The sequence below is a fragment of the Lissotriton vulgaris genome, chromosome 1_1 (assembly GCF_964263255.1).
Source record: "Lissotriton vulgaris chromosome 1_1, aLisVul1.2, whole genome shotgun sequence".
Taxonomy (NCBI): Eukaryota; Metazoa; Chordata; class Amphibia; order Caudata; family Salamandridae; genus Lissotriton; species Lissotriton vulgaris.
Window position 1 is genome coordinate 1920989070 of NC_141685.1, and position 18357 is coordinate 1921007426.

General features: G+C 44.7%; 1 long non-coding RNA gene across 1 annotated transcript in view; it reads left to right on the forward strand.

The window, feature by feature from the left end:
* Nucleotides 1–18357, forward strand: part of LOC147751394 (uncharacterized) — a 575722-nt gene that overhangs the window by 172015 nt on the left and 385350 nt on the right. The window lies entirely within an intron of this gene.

The following is an 18357-nucleotide window of genomic DNA, read 5'->3' on the forward strand; positions in this document are numbered from 1 at the left end:
CAAGGAACCTCTGTTCAATTTGCATTTACATGAAATGTTCCAGGCAGTTTTTGAGCTGCCTATGTTTGATAAAACCAATTTGAAAAAGATAGTCAATGGTCCATTTTATGGATTAAACTTGAAAATTAATTAAAAAACGATTGAAATGTTTGCAGCAATATGACATTTGGATCGTAAGAGTATGGTGCAGTTGATTGTTTGTTGGTGGAGGTGGAGCAGTTGCCTGGTGGAAGCATATTACATTATAGAAGCTCTATCTGACCAGATGACCACCTTTATCAAAGAGAACTCCATCCTAGACACCTCCCAATCTGGATTCCGCAGCAACCACAGCACCGAGACCGCTCTCCTCACCGCCACAGATGATATCCGCATGCTACTGGAGGAGGGACACACCGCGGCCCTCATCCTTCTAGATCTCTCTGCAGCTTTTGACACCGTCTCTCATCGCGTCTTTGCAGCCAACACAGTGATTTAAGGAGCCGCCCTCGACTGGATCTGATCCTTTCTCTCTGGCAGAACCCAGAGGATCAGACCCCCTCCCTTCCTCTCCGAACCCACCGATATCAGCCGCGGAGTACCCCAAGGCTCATCACTCAGCCCCAGCCTCTTCAACATCTACATGGCCCCCCTCGCCGCCATCGTTAGACAGCACGGGCTCAGCATTGTATCCTACTCTGACGACACCCAGCTCATCCTCTCACTCAGGAAGAATCCTGAAGACACCAGATTCTGTTTCCAGGAAGGGATGAAGAACGTGGCAGCCTGGATGAAAGACAGCTGCTTGAAGCTCAACTCATAGAAGACTGAGGTCCTTAGCCTTGGATCCTGCAACTCCGCCTGGGACAACACCGCGTGGCCCCCGCCCTTGGGAACCCACCCATTCCTACTGACCACACACACAACCTCTGCATCATCCTCAACTCTTCCTTCTCCATGAACTGCCAACTCAACGCCATCGGATCCTCCAGCTTCAACTGCCTGCGCATCCTCCGCAAGACCTTCAAGTGGATCCCCTCCGACTGCAGAAAGACCGTCACCCACATACTCATAACCAGCAGACTGGACAACGGCAACACCCTATACGCTGTAATCAACAGAACTCTACGGCAGAGACTCCAGACAATCCAGAATGCCGCTGCTAGACTCGTCCTCGGAACTCCGTGTCCCGAACATATGACCCAACACCTACGAGACCTCCACTGTCTTCCCGTCGAGAAAAGGGTCACTTTCAAGCTCCTTATCCACGCCTACAAATCCCTCTACAACATCGGACCCGAATACCTCAACGAGAGAGTCTCCTTCCACGTACCCAAGAGGAACCTCCACTCCACCGACCTCGCACCTGCAGAGATCCCCCACATCCGCAGAAAGAGAACATGCGGGAGAGCCTTCTCCTACATCGCAGCCAAGACCTAGAATGAGCTAACCGTGAACTTCAGACGTTCCCCAACCCTGCACACCTTCAGGAAGGACCTCAAGATCTGACTCTTCGACTGACCCGGAGCTGCCCCCCGCGCCTTGAGACCCTCACGGGTGAGTAGCACTCATTATAAACCCCTGATTGATTGATTGATTGATTGATATCCAACTTTTGCCCAGTTTCTCTTCTCCCTTATCGAGCTGAAATTCTGAAAAAGGTGTTAGCGTTTTGCTTTCCCCTTATTTAGAGGCTTAACGTCTGCTGGACTCCCACCAGGCAGGATTTCAACCATTGCATGATACGAGACAGCTTTGTTAGCCATCACGGATGACATTTACATGACGTTGGACAGTATTAGTCATTGCTGGATCTCAGCACATCTTTTGACACAAGATCCCATCCCATACCATTATTAATCAGCCCTAGAATACTGGCATCTGTGGCCTCACTGGAACCAGTAACAGGCGGTGTATCTTAAAGCCAAAGCCACTAAAATTATGCAGTAGGGGAGCACTAAATTATGTGACAGGGTTGACTCTATTTTGTGGCTAGAAAAGGCAAATTAGGCTGCATAATGCAGCACATTTTTTGATATTATTGATTCTTTTGTGATTTTTACACATGGCAATACTGTCTGGGTACAGATTTCACCTTATTAGTCTCAGTGAAAAATGACCAGTTGACCTTTGTGAAGGGTCTTCCAGTGTGACACAAACATGTCATCAAGTTTTTAGTAACTTTCGATCCGTCTGAGCTAGAAGCATTTTTTTGCTAAAATGTGTACACTATGCAGCAAACAATGGATTATGTGGCAAATCCATAATTACGTGAACAATGCAGTGGACGCAGAATTGTATCATTTCAGTGGGTCTGCTCTGGCTCAGCTTAAGCCTTTCAGATCCAGCTCTAAGCCAGAGCAGTGTTTAGTTTCACAGGGTTCCATATTAAATCCCCACTTTTCAACATCTCTGTTTCCCAATACTAAATTGATTAGCTGTTTTGGCTTTGCTTGTATATCCTATGCGGGTGACACCCACATCTTAATCTCTCCACAGGGACTAAGTTTCCCCAAGGGTAAGTTGTTGAGCTGCATGTCTGCTGTTGCAGAATGGATGAAGGGTCATTCTCTGAAACTCAATGGGGATAAAACCAAGATAATTCTCTTTTGTGGACACTTCAGTGTGTGGGCCTTGAACGGGTGACGAAAGAATGTAGGCCCTGGCCCTACTCAGAAAGACATAGTAACAAAAAAGTCTGGGGATAAAAATGGATATCTTTCGATTTTTTCAACCAAATCAACTTATTAATATCCCCTTTTTTTGATTATCTTGTTCCACTAAATGAGGTAATTCCTCTATGTGACAAGTTTTGAGCAAGACAAAGGTGCATCCCATCAATCGTTCCTTCATAGACTACTATAATTTGCTTTATTTTGACTTTCCAAGAAATCAAATCTACTTATTCAGAAGATTCAAAAGGTCACTGTGAGAGTGCTTCTAAATCTTTTTCCCTTCGGCCCTGCGTCTTCTCACATATGTATGCCGCACTGGCTACTTATGCAAGTACACATCCAGTTTAAGGTGCTACGTTTTTGTCATAAAGCCTTTTGCAACAAAGGATCTAGCTTTCTACTATCTAGACATACACTCCATCCCATGGTCTTAAACCTCTGGACACCCAATGTCGGCTTTTTTTGCATGGTCAACCCAAAATGTTTTGCCTTCATCCTCCTGTTTTCTAAGCTAATTTTTGTTGGCCTTTAGAAATCTGCACACTCTACCACTGCTAATCAGTGCTAATGTGCTTGTGCTCTCTCCTTAATATGTGTTGAAATTGGCTTACACCCGCCACATTTCATTTATGTATAAGCCCCTAGTAGAGTGGAACTACATGCACCTATGGCCTGTAAATTAAATGCTATTAGTGGGCCTGCATCACTGATTGTGTCTTAAGAAGCCCTTGAAACATGTTTGAGACCTGCCATTGCAGCATGTGTTTGCAGTTTTAAACTGCCATTTTGACCTGGCAAAAGAAACTTTTGCCAAGCCTAAACCTTCCATTTCAATATATATGTCAGCCATAGCATAGGCCGAAGGACCATAGAGCAGAGTGCAGTCTATTTAAGAAGTAGGACATGCATTTTTAAGTTTTACATGTCCTGGTGGTGAAAACTTCTTAAATTTGTTTTTCACTACTGTGAGGCCTATCTCTTCCATGGGATAACATTGTGTTGCCTTACTATATTTAATAAGTGCTAACTTTTAATTGAGAACAGCTCAACCTTTCATGTTTGGTGTTTGAGAAATTAAAATTAAAAATACAATTTAATAGTAAAGTCGTATATTAAATTACAATTTTGAAAATGCCTCTTAGAATTTTCCTGCCCTTATTACTTGGAGCCTCCAGTCAGGTCACATGACTGGGTGTAGGTGACAGATGAATTGTGTTTATTTCCGAAAGACAGTCTCACAATAGAGGAACTAGGAGTGTTGGCATGGGCCATCGACCGGCACAATGGGGGGGGAGGGGGTTTGGGGGGTTAACTGAATAGGCTGTGCCCTGTATTCAAACAAAGGACTTGTCACCACTCCATTGTTCATACAGGCAGTTTGGAGTTTGGTCAGAGGAGGCAGGGAGCATCAAGGCCTACAAATGGAATTATTTTGAAGCTTCTCTTACTTATAAGTGGGCTCCAGATATAAACCTCAGACCCAACTCCTGAGTATACTCCTGGGTTTATGAATGCTACAAAAAGACTGCTGTGCTGCTATCCTGTCAGGAGTATGGCCACTCTGCTGCCCTACTACTCTGCTGCTCTCTTGGCTGAAGCCCTGCTTGCTGAAAAAGAAGACTGGACATGTACCCTTCATCCCAGGCTGAAGTAACTCAAAGGGTCAGCAGACTGACCTTCTGTTCTGCGTAAAAGGGACATGACATAAGCTCCAAAGGCTCCCTGCATCTGCCCAGCTGACCTGCTGCCTGACCTGCAACTGGGCCTGCCTGAGCCCTACTGGCCTCTGATGGGGTAAATTCCTGACCACTAAGATGTGGCCCATAGGTCCTGATCCCTTGGTGTGGCCTCAGTTGAGCTCCTCTCTAGTGAAAGGGAGAATTCCGGACATTTTAGGGTCTTTACGAACATGAATGGGCCTGTTCGTGCCAAGGTGCCAGCAAACACAACTTCACGCCACAGCGACCACCGAGGACACCCAGCAGCGTTAGATTCACCAACGCAAAGCACCAGCAATGACCGTGTGCGATGCTCAACAGGGTTTTTGTGCTAAAGTGTCAACCGTTCATGATGACCATCCTGCTCTTTGTTCTACATTGACTGCCGTCTGCGAATTCCTCACTGCCCCTCGAGGCCCATTCCATCGTGAATGGAACTCTTTGTGCTGTACTTTAAAAGTAACTCTTTCAAAGGGACTAACCTGGTCCCTGTATCTGGCTCACACTCCATCACAGCCGGCCTGAACGTGTGACTTTTACTCGATAACCATATGTGGTGCTTTACTCACGTGAAATCATGTGATATTGCATATCTCCGGTTCTACTACTTGGATTTTTGTCATTTTAGTGTCAAATAATTTATTACATTTTATCTATTTTTCTAAATTGGTGTGGGATTTTTTTTGCGATGTTTTCACTTTATTACTATTTGAAATGCTGCATGAATACTTTACACATTGGCTCTGAGTTAAGCCTGACTGCTTTGTGACAAGCTACCAGAGGGTTAAGCTCAGGTTAATTTGGGGTTTGCTTGTGTTTCACCCTGACAGAGATTGTGGCTCCTGCTTGAGTAGGGTTTCACCCCTAAACCAGTAACCCAATTGCCAACACCCAGCTCATGGCTCTGCCTCGCTTCAAGGACTCTTGGTTGGGGGACAGAGCATTTGTCTTGGTCCCACTTCATGAAACTCTCTGTCACTCGACTTAAGGGCAGAACTCACTCTCTGTCACTGGACTTAAAGGCAGAGACTCACTAAGGTCGGATTTTTGCCTTGAAAGTTATTCTGCAGGTCAGCTCTTGGTGCCAGGATATTTATAAGGTAGGTGCTGCACTTTAAAAACCATTTCTTGCTTTCATTCATTCACAGCTTTTACCACTGTTATGATTGCAGAATGTCCTCCTACCCTTGAGATGTAAGTAACCCACAGCCAATTATATTAAAGCTGATCATATCACTCAGAACAATTCCATGCCTCCAGACCTTAAAAGTCATCAATGTTTGGGCCTGCCCATAATTGAAGACTGCCTTAATCTGCAGATAAAATCAAACAATGATAGGAGAGGAAATGGCTCTAGTGCGGTGCATTAAATTAACTACACAGGGCACCAAAGATCTAATCCAGATAACAAAAAGAAACCTACTGGGGAGTTTATCACAAAATATTCCCAAAATTTCATAAATCATTTGGCTCAAGAAATTGAAAGGGTGAGCAGAGAAATCACAAAATCCACGTTACCATAATTCACACAGTCAAGAACTGTAAAATGCCTTAGTCAAAATAATTAGAAAATATTGAATAGGTGTCCTGTGGAAATAAAGTAGTGCACAAGCCTAACTGCTTCACACCAAAGTGACATACTAATATTGAATTTCATGGCAGAGAGCCAAGCCTTCAAGTGTTAAAACTGATCAGGAAATCAATCTCTCCTTCTCTGTCGACAAGGGATGCATGCCAGTACTGAGCAATCCCAAATGGTCCCACCTCAATTCGTGGTCCAACTGACCCTAATATTTTTTCGCAAAGCCTGGCAGCATTTTAGCAGTGGAGAATGAAGTATTTTTTCAAGGAAGGGTGAAGTGGTATTTTCATGATGGTGTTTGGATTGCAATTGAAAATTAGGGGAGCCGGCTTGGAAAGGTAAGGTAAGGTTCCCAGGTCTCTGACACATAAGAGTACCATGTGTTTGGGAATATCTTTGTTGTAATCCATTCAGAAAAACCTAACCTACTCTTGATAGTGTGTTTCTATCTTGCAAAATGACAGCTAAAATGTTTGAGGTTTTCATTTTTGCTAAATCATGAGATTTGCAATGTGGTATGCAATGTTATGCTCTTGTGTTGAACTGTTAATGTTTTTGACCTGCTGTAAGAAAAGAGAACACAGAGCTTGCCCAATGCTTTTTAGGTCTCGCCTGGTGTTAGCAGCGTGCATGCACTCCTCTCGCCATGTGAGAGCTTCTTGGAATCAATACGGTTCCAGAAGTCATGTCGCTGCTCCGACTGCAATTTTGATTTGTGCGCGTCGTTTTGCGTCATGGATTATGCAAAACACAGTGTAATGATTGCACCGGAGGCAATCATTAAACTGACGGTTGCCACCCTGTCAGCTTTTAGCCCTGCCCAGTGGGCATGGACAATGTGCTCTGTACAGTAAAATCCAGTGAGCAGCGAAGAACTGCTTGGCAGTAGGGTCAGAGGGGAAGCAAATCGCTCTGTACACTAGAATCCAGTGAGCAGTGATGAATTGCTGGCAGGATGGTCAGAGGGGAAGCAAGTCGGGATCAGATTCTCTTCAAGCCATCCTAGATTTAAATACAGATGTCTGTGAGGGCGCTGCTGAGAGCGCCATTTCCTTAGTTGGTTATGCCCTCTCTCCTTTTCCAAACACACTTTGAAAATGTACCCGGGACAACTGCTGCATGTCCCTGATCCTGGCCGCCCCACTGTACACGTTGGACTGACTGCACAAAGATAAATCCGTACTTGGCGCATCGTTTGCTAAGCTAGGTTGCCTGAGGCCGCCAGCAACAACTCTACGCTGCGAGAGAGAGAAATATGCCAGGCAGTGGTGAGCATGAGTTTTTAACACACCATTTCCTTGTTCAAGTCATCATTCTCGGTTCCGTTTCATTTAATCTTACTTACAAGGGAACCCTTTTGAATAATTCAAAATACATTTAAGAAATTTTTACAAATGAGCCCGAAAGCTAAATAAGCACAACCCCTGGCATATGGACGCGTAGGGCGCTATTTAATACTCCAAAAGTTGAGCTTTTGCTTCTAGATTGCAATTGAGGCATAACCAGGCCTTTAAGTGGGGCGGGTCCTGCCGGTGCTCAACCCCGCTATTTTAAAAAGCAGGTGCTTAGACGAATCCCTAACAGGCTCTCCATTTTTGCCCTCTCCTTCAGGGTAAAAACACTTTTTAACTCGGCAGCAGTATCACCCTACATTGCCTTCGGGGTAACTTCAAAGAAACGCATTAGTACTTTCACAGTCTCATCATGTCGAACAAAAGCATTTTTAATATTATATATAGTTATGCCAAAGGTGTTGCTTATTTATCTTATGCAAATAACGATTGACAAAGCCAATAATCCTAGACTGTTGTGGGTGTAATGTTACATGTTGTATTATATGTGTGGATGCAATGATAAAAGCAGCAAAATACCAGTGCTCAGCAAAGATTTTTAGCTTAGGTGTTTTAAGCCATGCCAATACTGATATCGACCATGCCCCTTTCAGAGACCCCCAGTTTATTCATCTTACTTAAAACTCTGGGCGTAACACAGACTATAGTACTTTACATCCCCCTCACAATGGGTGGTCCCTGATTTAAACTAAAGCCTTTGAATACCTGTGACACATGACTCTTTGGGCAGGGTTCTGCATTACATTCTGCAGGGACCCCATCATTTTGTGTTACAACACTAGTGGATATCCTGGTTTTGTCAATATTGGTTACGTTGGTGACAATAATGGGTCTCACCTTTGGGACATTATAAGTGTTCAGCCATGCATATTGTGCTGCATAATTAAATACTTATAAGGTCTCAACAGTAAGACGTATTGGCTATGCCAATGCTTGTTGCTTTTATTACGGCACATGCCACCTATCTGGGACACATAACAAATGGACCTGCTGAACCCTATTCCACAGTCAGATTTTCAGGAACATAGTTGGAAACACCATAGCAACCACATGCACGGTTTAGTAAGGTTTAGTATAACTATGAGAGTTTGATTTCAGAAGCATTTAAGAGAACATAAATGTTTGTCAATGCTATTCATGCAATAAACCGCTGTTAAATGCACCACTCGGATGTGATATTTTTTGGGCCATTACTGTATGTGTTTAGTACTTTAGTGAGTGAATACGACATGATCCAGGTTACAAGGGGCTCGTTAAATTGTGATCACTGTGCAATACATTTGCCCAGGGATCTCAATTACAAGTGATGTGATGTGATGATCACGAACAGTAAATGCTACCAATCATTACATTTCACCAGGTCAAACCTACCAGAATTAAATAATTGGAAAAGGCCCTGTATTTACCAGGACATGTGGTTTATGGTTCAGTAAACTCAACATTCCCCAAAAGCTCAGAATATTCAATAATTATCACATCCGATAAATTCCAAACACCACAGTATCTAATTTTTATTAATCACAGCCAATTTTCTTTCACAGCACACCCTTGTATTTGAAGAAAAATTAGTGTTGGGAATGAAGTATGTAGTAAGCGACTACTGACATTCGTAGATGTTGAAATAATTAAGATTTATTGCGCACAGGTGCCCTGCAGCAACCGGCAGGGGAAGGATCAAAGGGCAACTGCCTCACAGAACACAAGTTGCAAACAACATTCTAAATGAGAATTATATCTAACATGCTAGAGGATAATGGTAGATACACACATCAGAGATAAGACCAATAGAAAGTAGCTATTTGTTAAAATATGACCCTAGCTATCAATGTGATGAAACTGAAGGTTTATCTAATCTTAATCTTTCCTGAGGCAGTTCCATTCTTTTTACTGGTACTATGCGAAAATATTCTGTGGTCCACTGTACCTATTTTAGGGCAGCCTTTAAAGCACAAATCTTGCCTCTTTTAACCCAAGGGGTCAGGACTCAAATATGTATATTCAGGATACCAACATATGCTAATAATAAACCCATAATCCCTAGGTTCCTTAGTCCCCATCTGATTCATCACAGGTGGAGTGGAGATGAACAATCTCCCAGACAGAGAAAAAACATAAGGAATGCTGGACCCCCTACGGCACCCCCTCTCACCGGGAGTACTTAACCAGTACTTACCCAGCATTCGTTCTCTTCTTTTTTTCTGACAGCCAACAAAATGGGATGAGGAACATACTGGGAGCTGCTCCTGCTGGGCGGAAGTGGTGGTGTCCCCTTGGGCCGTCCTGCCTGCTGGGTTGCAGGACAGTGGTGGTTCTCGTGCCTCCTGGTCTCCTGGGCTTTCCAGGAGGCTCGATTGGCAGAGTCCGACCTTTTGTGGCTGGGCACAGGATCCAGCTGTGCATGAAGACCAGAGTGTGTTGAACATCTTACTGGAGGCCAAGCCATGGGAGTACATGCTGTGTCTTCAGCTAGTCCATTGGCCTAAGGTGGAGGCACCAGGGTGGACTCCTAGTTTGCCTGGCTTCAGACGAGGAAGGACGGCTAGAGTCCAGGCATTCTGGGAGTGGAGTGGGCACATACGCTTCCCCAATGGGTATCTGGGCAAAATACAAGGGGGAAAGGATTATTTCTGGCGGCCTCAGGGGTCAGTACCGCATAGCGGTTTTGAGAGTATTTTCACTGGATATTGTGCTGCTGTTGTGGGTTATTCCACATCATTGCAGTGTATGCTGGGAAGAGAATGCACAATGGGCAAGCACTCTACAAAAAGGAAGCATGTGAAAGAGTCCTCCTCCCCCACTTCTTTCTTCTCTTCTCTTTCTCCTCTGGCCTCTAAGTGTCCTAGTGAAAGCAAAGACACTAAGCTGATACTTCTGATCAAGGAGACATTAATGGAGATGGGAGACTCTGGTAAACTGAAAGGGGTGGTGCCTGTCCCTTCTTCACCTCTCTCAGGTTCAGAAGAGAAGAGCTAGGGTTCAAAGGAGCATTAGGGCAAATATGTTTCAAGACAAATGTTGCCTGCCCTAATTAGGCATGTAAAGGTTAACATGGGGTTTACAGTTTGGGAACAGCCTGAAACTTCTTCTGGTGGTCTTCCGCAACCGTTTCTGAGTGTTGCGCCTCTGGTTGTGCTGGTGTACTCTTATATTACAAAGGTCCAGAAGTGCAGATGGAGGGATTCAGACAAGATTATGTGACTGCACTCAATGACCAATTTGTACGCTTTGCAGGATATGCAGAGGAAGTTGTTAGATGCCATTCCAATTGACTCTTTTGTGGCCAGTCTGGTGGGCAGGACAGCCTTGACGGAGGATGCAGTAATCAAGGAGTAGATAAGAAGGGGGATGCCTCTCTTTGGAAGGTGCATTCCAGCTTCCATGTGGCTGTTTGTGCTGAGATTTATTGGATCTATGCAGCTCAATCCCTAACTATGGATGTCAAGGCACAGTATAGATCCTTGGACGATGCTTCTGATTTCACTGGGCTACTGGAAAATATTGTGTACCAGGTGGAATGTCTCTCAGATGTGTCATTTGATGTGGTGCGGGCTACAGCCTTGTCTGGAGGAGCATGTGTGGCTGTTCCCTGGAACTTGGTTCTGAAGGGCTGGCAGACTGATTCTGCCCAGAAGGCTTCTACTCTTTGTTTGCCTTTTCATTGGGGAGAAGAAGTCCTTTAAGCCTAAGTCTCCTTTTTGCCCATCCGCCTGGAGACACTTTCCATGGCGTCAGGGGATGTTCTCAGCAGGAAGGTGTCAGGATCGGAAGGAGAAGTGGAATTTATGGTCAGCGGTCACCTCCAGTACTTTCTCAAGGCATGGTCAATATCTACTTTAGACACCTGGGTGTGGGACATGTCAGACACAGGTAACGGATCCTTTTTGGGGTAGTTCCTTCAACATCTGTGGTCCACCCGACTCCATGGCCCTCCAGGGAGGAATAGCAGGTGACATTATTCTGGAGGATTTGTTCCTTGCGGAAAGAGAAATCCATTCAGGAGATTCCCTCATTAGAGAGACACAGAAGATTCTACTCCATTTTTTCTGGTACCAAACGCTACAGTAGCTTCCAGCTGGTTTTGAAGGATCTAAACCAGTATTTATCACAGCTTTCCTTCAAGATGAAGACGCTGCTGAGGGTCATTCATCTTGTGTTGCAGGGGCATCTGATGTTCACCTTGGATCTGCAGGATGCATATTACCATGTGTCCATCCATCCACATATCCAGAAATTTCTGCAGTTTTACATCCTGGTGTTCATTATCAGTTCCTGGTACTCTTGTTTGGCCTGTGGTCAGCCCCCAGGATAATTACAAGGATGGTGGTCCCACTGGTGGCGTCCCTGCATCTCCAGGGGATTCACCTTTGCCCATATCTGAATGAATGGCTGCTCCATGCTCCCTTGAACGAGAGCTTCTTTCCCATCTGAAGTTGGTGTGTGCATCCTGAAGGCGCATGGATTTCTCCTGTACTGGGACAGGTGTGAGATGGTGCCTTCTTCGGATATGATGTTCATTGGGGCTTGGTTCAGGACTGACCACATTTGAATGTTCCTTTCTACTCCAGGATTGAGGGGCTACAGTCTCTGGCCCGGAATGTGATGAGCAGGACCTGCCTGCCTGTCTGTCAGTAGTTGCACCTGTTAGGGTTCATGGTGGCGAGCAAATTTATTGTCCCACGGGCCGAGGTTCATTTCCGGCCTCTGTGGATTTATCTGCTGTCTTTGTGCAATCCTTGTTCCAAAGACTTTTCAAGTGGATTGTGCCAGTTTCTCAGGAGATTCTCACACAGCTGGAATGGTGGTCTGTGCTTAGTCATCTGTCTCTGTAAATGTAAATGTAAATGTATTGCGATTTATATAGCGCACGTATCACCCGAAGGCATCAAGGTGCTTGCCTTGGGAACCCGTCCTGGTATTCCCCTGTGAGATAACCCCAGCAGGGTATACACAAGGTGAAAGCCAGGCATCCCGCCGCGAGGGGCCGTAGTGGAGATTAAGCAAGCTATTGCCCAGAGTCGCAGAGTGTGAACCCATGAGTCGAGTAGGCACCGGGACGAGAATTATCGAGTCCGTGGAATTTTTGAGCCCAAGACCCGCCGAGGCGGGGAATTGAACCCTGGTCCAGGACCGATCTCAGCTTCCGGGTCTGCCGCCTCTAACCCCTGAGCCACACTTCTCCACTCCACTCTCTCGCTCTCTGGGGATACCTTTGCAGCTGGAACCTCTGCTGGTATTTACGAATGATGGCAGTGCCTTTGGCTGGGGGGCAACTCTGGGGGAAAGGTCCCTGCAGGCCCGTTGGTCTTCCAGAGGGGAGGGGTTTAATGGTAGTATCCAGGTTGTTCTGGAGTTTTAGCCTCTGCTGGAAGGGGACAACCTGGTGATTTGGTCCCATTACTAGGTGACGGTTACTTATCTGAATATTCGCGGGGTGGGTCAATGTCCCTAATTGCGACAGTTCTACTCTTGCTACAGTGGGAGGAGCGGCATCTTCAGTCCCTGGTGGCTGTCCATAACTGAGGGGTGGACAATAGGGTGGTGGATGCCCTCAGTAATTTTGTTCTTCCCTCTCCCGAGCTGACTCTTACCCGAGGGGGCTTTCATCAGATGTGCAAGAGATTTGGTGTGCCTTTCCTGGATCTATTTGTTTCCTGGCACAATGCTCAGGTTCTGCGGTTTTGTTCTTGTTCTCCTCAACAAGGGTCTTAGGAGATGGATGCTCTGACTATTCCTTGGCCGGGCCACCTTATCTGTGGAGGGAGTCCAGTGTGGTGGTGTTGATGATGTAATTCTGTCCCTGTCAGTCATGGTTTCCCATTCTCAAACTGATAGCAGCTCAGGGTCCAAAGATGATTCCTTGCTTTTCCTCTTCTGCTACAGGCAGTCGAGTCTCCAGCTCTCCCATGGCTTCAGCTGTCGATTTGGAAGTTGAAAGGAGGGGGTTGCAGAGCAGGGGGCTTCCGTGACCTTTAGATGTGGCTATCCAGCAGTGTTGTCTGCCTTCTACTTTAAAATGTGATGAGTGGAATTGCTGCAATTTTCAGCGGTGGTGTGGGTCACTCCAGCTGTCTCTCCTGGAGTGTTCATTGACAGATATTTTGTAGTTCTTATGGGATGGGTTTGAGAAGCTCTTGGCAGTATCTACCTTGTGGGCCCAGTGGGCGGCTATTAATGCATTTAGGGCCCCCTGGGTTAACCTGGCTGAATTAAATGATCAGGTGGCTCGGCTGCTGCTCTCTTTCCAATCCTTTGCTGACGCCCCTGTTACCAATATTGAATTTGCCATTGGTGTTGAAGGCTCTGTTTTCTACTCCCATTGAGCCTTTGGAGTTGGTGGACATTACGTATTTTTTTCATCCTCAAGGTGTTTTTCTTGGTGGCCATCACTTCCGCCTGGCGGATTGGTTAATTGGGGCTCCGATGGCCAGGAAGCCCTATTTGTCATTGCAGAGGATGTTGTGGTCCTGCAGTTGGACACCTCCTTTTTTTTCTAAGGTGAATTTTCAGTATCATATGTCTCAGGTGATAGTTTTAGCCGCTTTGGTGGTTGACCCTGGCTCAGAGGCTGGGTTGCATTGGGCCCTGTTGGACATGAAGAGGGCATTGCAGGTCTATTTCGAGCATATTGGTTATTTTTACAAGTCTGAGGCTTTGTTTGTTTCCTTTGGGTATCTTTTGAAGGGGGATAAGACATCCTTGCTGTCCATCAGCTGATGGCTCAAGCAAGTGATTGGGTTGGCTTATTCACTGGCAGGGGCGAAGGGTCATTCAATGAGGGGGGTGGCTGCTTCCTGAGCCGAGTTACGGAGCGTGTCCATTACTGAGGTTTGTTGGGTGGCCAATTGGGCTTATTCTAATACCTTTGTCATTATCGGCTTCAAAATGTATTGGGGGGATGATGTTAATTTTGGGTTGGGAGTGTTGTAGGCTGTGTGATCCTGACTGTTTTGCTCTTGTACTGTGTTGAATAAATCACTTTGGGTACGGCTGTATGTTGTGGTGTCCTTAGTGTTGTCTTTTTAGGCTATGAAGGAGGGGTCTCTGACTGTCTTTGGCACTCTCTACTTGTAATGAATGGGACGACGTCTAAGGAACCTAGGGGTAATGTCCTAATACTTACCTATCATTTTCATTTCTCCTGGTTCTGTTTTTTTTTTTTTTTTTTTGCGTTTTTTTTTTGCGTTTTTTTTTTTGCGTTTTTTTTTTTTGTCCTCATTAGCCAAAAAGTCGATCCAACAATACTCTTGTCCTCTCAGACACGAGGACCGACCCCCCCGTAGCCCCTCGGAGCCCAATGTTGAGCTCCAGGTGCCCCGAGAGTCAGCCTCAGTGTCACCAACAGAGCTTGGACGGACATACTCCCTTCAGACCAGTTCGGCCAGATGTCCCGTAGCTATACGATACCACCATATAGGACAGAGAGATTTTAGGCCTAATCATCGGACCCGGGGGAAAAAAAAAAAAAAAAAACCCCGGGTTGTCTAACTATCCCTCGTCCAATCAATCAAAAAGTCCCAAAATTTAAGCGATCGAGGGCTGCATGTTCTCGATAGATCCAGCCTTGATGTTGCATAAAGTGAAGACAGCCACTCTGCATGTGTTGGGGGATTTATGTTGACCCAATTTTTACAAATTTCTCTTCTTGCCAGTAAGATGGCATAAAACAGGAAATCTCTCTCTAATCCCTTAATATTGTGGTTTAGTCCAAAAATTATTAAAGACCATGTGCACGTAATCGTGATACCCAGAATAGATTCAAGTGTTGTTCTGACTTCATGCCAAAAAGTGGCTATATTTGGACACTCACAAAACATGTGAAGGTCTGAAGCTGCTGGTAAAGAGCATTTACAACAGCACTTCCCTGTTTGAAATTTCGACAGTCTTTTAGGGGAATAATACGCTCTGTGAAGTGTGAAGAAGTGGTTGCATCTCAGCCATGCTGGCTTGATGATTTTGTAAAGAAGGGTGAAAGATTCCTCCCAAATAATCTCTCTATCTGGTTCTCCCTCCACACCCCAAAGTTTTTCCGGGAGGTTAAAATCACGCTCACCATCCTCTATAATATGCCAATAGAAGAGTGCAACTTCCTTTTTCCCCGCAATTTTTTCCACTAGGATATTTTCTAAAGGACTCTCCTCTCCCATCATTCCTTTTTTCTTAATTTGAGTCCGAAACCAGCTTCCTATTTGTAGATATACTATCCAGGAGAGTGATGATGTTACTTTTTGCTTGAAAATTTCCCAGTCAATGATTGATCTTTCCAACAGCAAGTCTCCCCACTTTGTGATCCCTGCGTCTGACAGGACTCTTTTGACTATGTTGACTTCTTGTGATGCTAGCCCAGGTAGGTCCCAAATTGGTGCATGTTCAGATAGGTATCCTATTCCGGCCTTGGGCTTTATTTGAGACCATTCTTTCAAGATGCTCAATAGTGTCTTTAGCCTGATTTTTTTGAAAAACTTCTGGTGGCCGAACTTGAAAAGAAAGCCATTAACCGGTAGGTCCGAACCCAGTAGCATTGCCTTGTACATAAACCCATTTGCATTTCCCCAGGGGAGCTTAAGTAACATCCTAGAATGGGTTAGATGAAATGCCCAAGCGTAATATTCCAGGTCTGGCAATGCGAGCCCTCCCTTTTCTCTTCTCCTTCTCAATTTTTTCCAAGCTAACCTGCTGGATTTATATCCCCAAATGAAGGAATTAATGTTCTGCTGACATTTTGCAAGCTGTTTGGTATCAAAAACTAGCGGGATGGCGTTGAAAATAAAAGTAAATTTCGGGAGAATACTAATTTTTATCAGGCTAGTTCTCCCATAGATATTAAGTGGGAGGAAGGACCAGGCTTTCATCAAAATTTGGGATTCTCGCGAAACACGTGCTAGGTTATTTTGCGTCAAGTGTTCTAAGTCGTTAGTTATTGTAATTCCCAGGTATCTCATTGACGATTTTACAGGGAGTTGAAGATTTGGAATATTCCAAACCATCATCTCGGTTTTTCCTGCATTAATTTCGTAACCCGAGAATCTCCCAAACATCTCCGCCTTCTGTATAATTATGGGAAATGCCAGTGTGGGGTCAGTTGTATAAATGAGTATGTCATCGGCATAGAGACCAATTTTCTTTTCCCAGCCCGAAAAAGTAAAATGTGGAATATTGGTATCCTCCCTGATGGATTGTGCAAACGGTTCAACATATAAATTAAAAAGGAGAGGGGACAAGGGGCAGCCCTGCCTTGTTCCTCGGCTAATTTTAAAAGGAGTTGTCTGTGTACCATTTATTAATAGGGATGCTCTAGGGTTGTTATATAATAAACCTATGGTCCTACAAAATTTGGGTCCGAGCAGAAATGTATTCATTATTGAATTTAGGTATGCCCAATTTACTCTATCGAACGCTTTAGTAGCGTCAAGGGTCATGATGGCCAGGGGTAGACCAAAGGTTGAGGCAATGTCCGTGGCTCCCACCAGATCGTAGGTTAGATCAGCCTACTGCCGGCCTCTAATAAACCCCTTTTGATCAGAGTGGATTATCGACCCAATCTCGCTTCCCAATCTCGCAGCCAAAATTGAGGTAAATATCTTATAGTCACTATTGAGAAGCGAGATTGGGCGATATGAACCACATTCGGCTGGGTCCTTGCCTGTTTTTAATATTAAGGTTATATTTGCCTCCCCCCAGGAGCTTGGTGGTGTCTGCCCTCTGATCATTATGTCATTAAAAAGGTTCGTAAGGACTGGGGTAAGCGTAGTATTGAGTACTCTATATAATTCTCCTGGGAGGCCATCTGGTCCCGCGGCTTTGCCCTGTGACAATTGCTTGATGGTGTTAGAAACTTCTAGTTCCGTTATGTCTTTATCTATTTTATCCGTTTGGGAGCTCTCCAATACCGGAAGAATTATGTTATTCAGCCATTCGTTCCTTTCCTCTACATTAACATTCAGTTCCTCAGTGTATATATTCTGGAAGAACTCATTGAAGGCTTCCCCTATGGCCATGATCGTTGACCTACTATTAACTTCTCCAGCGACCCTCACTTCTTTGATAAAATTTCTAGATTGATCAGCTTTAATTTTCCAAGCCAACAATTTTCCTGCAGATTCACCATATTCGAAGTGGGCAAGTTTGCTTGCCTGCCATCTTTTATTTATCCTCTCCTGTAGTAGTATGTCTAACTTGGCTTTTAATTCTGTCTTCTCCTCTTGATTGTCTGAAGGGAGCTGGTCTAATGCTTCAAGATGTATTAATTCTTGCTCAATATGTCGGATTCCCTCATCATATTTCTTTCTCCTGTATGAGGCCCTTCCTGTAATACACCCCCTTATGAAGGCCTTCCAAGCCTCCCATACTGTAACCAGAGAAGTAGAGCCTAAATTTTGCTCTAGAAAGGAGGCTGTTTCATACATCAAATAATCTTTCTCCTCTTCCTCCAATAAAATTGTTCTGTCGAACGACCAGGAATGGTGAGTGGGCTTCTGATCTAATTTTACAGAGAAAGAAATAGCAGAATGATCTGACAGGTGTAAAGGGAGGTATGTTATATTTTTAACCCGATCTTTAATAGAGCGACTGAATAGAGCGTAGTCAATCCGTGATTTATGTCTGTATTTGTAGTTGTGGTAGGAGACTCCCATAGCATTGCCAGACCTTTGTCTCCATAGGTCTATTAAACCAAGATTCGACATACATCTGAGTAGTGTGCCCCTCATATTACTATGCGCAACCGCTCTGGAAGTAGGGGATTTATCTAGCTTTGGGTCTAGGACAAGATTAAAATCTCCCACCCATATTATAGGATCGGAACAGGTAATCAAATGGTTCTGCAGGGTGTTTAAATAAGAAGGATCGTCCTGATTAGGTCCATAATAGCTGATAATAGTAGTGTCCTTCGAATGTAATTGAACATTAGCTATCAGCCATCTACTACTCACATCCATTTCCCAACTCGTGATCTGGGCCCTAGCTGCTTTTTTGAAAATGATAGCTGTGCCGCGGATACTGGTATTGTGGTCCGTGGTTATAAATTTATCAACCCATTTGAGCTTTTTAAGTAT